General features: G+C 49.9%; 1 protein-coding gene across 3 annotated transcripts in view; it reads right to left on the bottom strand.

Annotated features, from left to right (window-relative positions):
* The window catches only part of RALBP1 (ralA binding protein 1), a 56,870-nt gene extending 53,440 nt beyond the window's left edge, over positions 1–3,430 (bottom strand). Inside the window, exon 1 of one of the 3 annotated variants that reach the window (XM_075062941.1) lies at positions 3,283–3,430. The gene's annotated coding sequence lies outside the window, so the exon portion shown is untranslated. Of the gene's footprint in view, positions 1–682; positions 808–3,265 lie in introns of those variants that run through there. The other 2 variants (XM_075062938.1, XM_075062940.1) reach the window with 2 other exon arrangements.
* Positions 3,431–5,492: the final 2,062 nt, after the last annotated feature.

Consider the following 5,492-nt stretch of genomic DNA (forward strand, 5'->3'; position numbering starts at 1 on the left):
AGGTCGGCAGGGGCATATATACGGTGCCGCAAAGGCGCCACGCCAGGGGGCGCCTGCCGACCCGCCGGGTGTTGCTAGGGGAAAATTCTTCCGACGAACGTGCACGCGGCGCGCGCACACCTACTTGGAATGGATATGAGCAAGCACTCGAAGAAGAACAGCTAAGATACTGCACAGAACCCTCAAACTCCCAGGCCTCTGGTAGAGGACCCGAGGTTGAGGAAGACACATACCACCCATAGGGGTGAGAGAATTTTTTTTTTATGGAAATACAGTAAACTAAACTACTAAAAATAAAGGGAAAGTTTAAAAAAGGATTTGACAAGGTAAGGAAACTTTCTGTGCTTGTTTCATTTAAATTAAGATAGTAAAAAGCAGCACTTTTCTTTTCACACCAGTTTCAAAGCTGTGTTAAGTCAGTGTTCAGTTGTAAACTTCTGAAAGAACAATCATAACATTTTGTTCAGAGTTATGAATCATCTCCATTCCGAAGGTGTTTGTAACTCTTGAGATTCTATGGTAGTGAATATGGAGCCGGAAAGGCACAGACTTCCCTTGGTCCTTGTCCAATTTGTGGTTTTTCAGTTACATTTTTTAATGTTTAAAATTTTGTTCGACCCTTTTACAAAGCGAAAAACATGCACATAAAAGGGAAAACTAAACTCCCAAATATTGTAAATACATGAGAGTAGGCTCACTGATTTCAATGAGTCTACTCAAGTGCATTACGCTAAGTATGTGTGTTTCCTTGAGCCCCTTTACTGTCATACAACAGCATTCCATCCCCAGTGTTCCTTTCTGCTGACACTGGTTACATGTTGCCAGATTTTATGGAATGAGAAAAAAGGGTACACAATAGATTATTTTGAGGCAGTGATATCTTAAATCTATTCAGCCTATCAAGTATTTTTATTTGGCAGACTACCATTAATTTTTGCTAAGAGCAATACAAATAATATATAACAAAAATTAGAGTTGTATTAGTGTAGTGCTTACGAGCCCCAACGGATATCAGAGTCCCAATGTGCCAGATGCAGCACACACACACACAAGGATTTTAAACACAAAAGTTGTACTGGTTTAACTACATTGGTACAGTGAGAGTAGCATAACCCATCAAGTGTGGACCCAATTATTTCAGTATAAAGGTGCTTTACAACAGTTTAGCTATTCCCATACAGGAAGGGGAATAAGTTACAATGACAGAAGGCACCTTTATACCAAGAAAAGGGTCCACATTAGGGGACATACTATTTTAACCATTTGTTTAAAAAACATAATATTATATCCCTAATTGAAAGTTATACTAGCACAAAAACTGTGTGTAGAGCGAGACAAGTTCAAAAATCTTACAATCTAAATAGACAAGTCAAAGTGTGGGAGAAAGGAAGTTTTATTATTCCCATTTTAGAAATAGTGAACTGTGGCAAAGAAAGGTTAAGTTACTTTTTCAGGCAACACAGGAAGTCTTTGGCAAAACTGGAAACTGAACCCAGAGCCACACTAAGTTGTCATACTTTCGGACTCAAATATCTGAAATGTGTGTTTTTTCCAGTATACTATTTCTCTCATGCTGCCCTAAACACTTGGAAGGCACTCCTTCTAAACATCTGCAAAACTACCTCACTATTCACCTTCAAATCCCTCCTCAGAATCCCTCCCTTTTGCTGTGATGCTTACAGAAAACATGATAATGGTTAGGCTGCTAGTGTGCACAGACTACTGCCTACCATGCTGACCAATAATGTCTCATTATTTACTTGTACTCCCCCATCTGTCTATATCCATCTATCCTCTCTTGTCTCATTCTTGGACTGTAAGCCACCTGGAGCAGAAACTGTCTTTTTGTTATGTGTCTGTACAGCACCTAGCACAATGAAGTCGTGGTCTATAACTCTGGCCCCTAAGCACTACAAATACTAAATAATACTGATTTATATATTATTACTACACTAGAAGTCAGTATAAACATTAAAAAAGTTGAACTGCATCATGCAATAAAGGCTGTATCCATGTCTGTATGATTATTAAGATCCCATAACATTTTTGTAAGAGTAGAGATTGACTCCCAACGCTCTAATAATTTCTCCTCCTTGTTTTTCTACATCATACAACATGCCACCTGACTGCCACCTTCAAGCTTATTGGCAGATGCATTTTAGTGACGCTAAACATATATTGTTTGAAGTGGATCATGAGTGTTTGGGATAAAAGGTGCTACATATGATTAATCATTACGTGCACTCTATGTGAGCAGGTCCACTTTGTTCCATTGCAACAATGGAATTTGTCAATCTCAAAAAAAAAAAAAAAAAAAGGATTTATTTGTGCAGGAGGAAGAGATTTCTAAGCAAACTACCCAGGACTGTGGAACTCCTCAGAATGACCACAAACCTCAGTGTTTCCAGAACAAGATGTTCTTTGACCTAATGCACATTCCCCTGTGTTCTGTTACCCCTTTCATTGCATTTTGCTTTAATGGATAACAAACACTTTGGGACAGGGTCTACCTTTTTACTTACATAGAAACCATGCACAGCTGTAACAACAAATTACTATTAGTTGCTGGTATTGTGTAGGGCATACTAGGTACATTCCAAACACACCATATACAATATGAAGAGCATGATGGTAGTTTTGTTTAATAATCATTTCCACTTCAAGGCATTAAAGGAGAAGTGGATGAAAAAGACAAGACAGTAATATGTAGCACCACAGTCATCCCCATTGGTGCTAGACAAGCAGCACAGACTATCATGTGTGTTTCACAGCATGCAACCATCTGGGAGTACATGGGGTGCAGGGAGCTTGGTATCCGTCACTGGGAGGTGCGATGCTCACCCTGGGAGAGGGAAGCAGGTGCAAAAGCTAGGTGCCCGCCCAAAAATCCCTGAGGGCAGCGGGCTGGGGTAAAGGGAGATGCTGGCACACACACAGCGCCTGTCACTGTGAGGAGGTACTGGGATGTAGGTCTCTGCCACACCCCTGCCCTGGAGACACCACGGGCAGCAGCAGCCTCGAGGAGGTGGTGGCGGTGGTCCCCGGTGTGAACGCCTCTCCAGGGAGGGCGCTGGGTGGGGGAGGGTCCCAGGCGCTGCCCAGGGCGCTGGGGGTGGGGAAAGAAGAGGGTCCCAGGAGGGAATCCCTGGCACTGCCCCTGCCCCCGGGGGCCGCACTCTAACCCCCGCCCGGAAGTCACTCCCCCCGTCACTCCACACTGGGAAATGGGGGCGGGGACCCCCACGCGCGCGACCCCAGCACTAACCCCGGGTTTCCGCTTGCCTGCAGGGCGGCTCAGCTCCGCCTCGGCCTCACGCGCACGCCACCCCGCACCCCATTCCGCCTCCGCCGCCCGTTTACAAGGACGGGTACGGATTCGTGAATACAGCGAGCCTGCCAACGCGCATGCGCCGCCGCCAGCTTTCCCTCCGTCAGCCCCCGGCAGCGGTAGGAGAAGAGTGCGCATGCGCATAGCAAAGGCTGGCGTAAGAGACGGGAGGGAGCTGCGCAGGCGCCTCGCAAACTCGGGGGCGGGGCGCGTATGGGTATTGTCGGTGAGTACCCGACGGGGAGACGACAGTGTTCTTGCGCACTTCTGGAGGCAGTTATGTCTCCTCCGAGTGGGTGGTACAGACCCGCGTGGGGCATGCTGGGAATTGTAGTTCCATCGCTTGAAGTAGAGGCGGGACGGAAGGGGGTTGGATATCGGAGGGTGGAGCGCCTCGCGCTGTGCCCGCGTCCAGCCCGCCGGGCTTTTCTCTGGACACGGTGCCCAAGCGGGACCGGTGCGGGGCAGCTGCGCACGGAAGTCGGGCTGGGTGGGTGGCTCAGAGCGAGTCCCAGGCCCGCTTTCTGTTCGGAGCGTGGCTGCTCCCCGCGCGCTGACACCTGTGCGGCGACCCCGAGTGCCCGGGAGTGTGGGGGGCCGGAGGGGTCCGCGATCCAAATCCGGGGGCCCCCGCGATAAAGCAACTTGTCTTAAAGGCGGCGCGTTGAGCGCAAAGGCAGCGATCAAAGCAGGGTCCCTCCACCGGCCACGCAGCCCCAGCCCGTTGCCGGGGGGTTCGGGGTTCGCTAAAACATTATCCGGCCAAGCTGCTTCTCCAGCTCGGGGCGGGCCGGGCGCGTCTGAGGCCAAATGGCTCCGCCGCTCAGCGTGTGCCGCGGGAGAGGTGCTAACTCACTGCACAACTACCTATAGGGCTGCCCCGGGCTTGTGTCGCGGTCACCGCATCTGAGCCCCCGGCGCTGTGCGGCCAGGGCCGCAAACTGGCACAACACAAGGGGGCGCCTATCTTGCTGCTGCCACCTGCCTCTGTCAAAGGGGCGCGTTTATTTCGGGACAGGCGGTGAGACTGCCGCGGAATGGTCAGAGGGCGCTGAAACTTGGTTGGAAAAGAAAATGCTGGCTGGGAAAGGAGGGATGATGTGATGAGGAGGGAAGGGGTGCGACACTAGTGAGGAGACAGGAGTACCAGGCTGTCATCCCTCCTCATATTCCCCTCCCATCTGCACAGGTGTGAGCTCTCTTCCTTACTCCCATCATGAGAGCCAGGTTCTAGACGGAGTTGGTCTTTCTGGCTGCATCTGAGCCCCTCTTCCTACCCGCCGCCCCCCATGTGATCTGGGGTCTATATGAAGGATTCTGGGTGGTCTGCTACAAGGATCAGGTAGATTTGGGAGTGGGTCTTGCAGCCTTTTTCAAAGAGGGAGGGGGTATCACTGGTGGAGAACTGGAGAGGTAGGAGAGTCTCCACGAAGTGATCCTCTCATAGATTTTTCTCTCCCAGAGGCCCTGTCTTGCATCTGCGTGCAGGATGGTATGAAGTGGCTCACTGATGGTCAGAGGTGAAAGTAAGCAGGTAGGGGCAGGTACAGAAGACTGGTAAGAAAAGGAGACTGGTTGAGGGGGGGAGAAGCCTGCCCCCTCCCCCCAGCATAAGAATAGTTTAAACTCAGCTGTTCCCTGAGTGGTTTCTGGCATCCTTGTTGATTTCACTCACAGTAGCTGGGGGGAGTGGGGAGGGTGTGTTTGACCATGGCAGGAGCAGTCCTTGTCTGCCCCCGGGATGAGGGGATCTCTCTCCAGTACTAATATACACAACACATACAAGCATTTGGCTGCACAGCTTAAATCCAGAGCTAATAAAAGGCGGTGGAAGGGGAAAACTCACTGTCACACTGGTTTCTCGTCTCCTCTCTCCCCCTCCAGCCAGGCTGCAGACAAGGCTCTGCATTCCTCCCCCACCCCAGCAGGGGTTCTCCTCTAGGCTCTAGCTTGCAATAGGGACACTGGCTGAGATGCCTGCTGCTGCTGCCTACATAAGAACAGTTTAAACTCACCTGTTCCCTGCGCAGTTCAGCCCCAGGGTTAGAAGCCATTTCTGGCATCCTTGTTAATTTCACTTCCAGTTGTTGGGGGTGTGACCATGCCAGGGGCAGTTCTTTTCTGCACCTGGGATGAGGGGATCTCCTATACACAAAAAACACAA

This window comes from Chelonoidis abingdonii, chromosome 2, assembly GCF_003597395.2.
Source record: "Chelonoidis abingdonii isolate Lonesome George chromosome 2, CheloAbing_2.0, whole genome shotgun sequence".
Classification (NCBI taxonomy): Eukaryota; Metazoa; Chordata; order Testudines; family Testudinidae; genus Chelonoidis; species Chelonoidis abingdonii.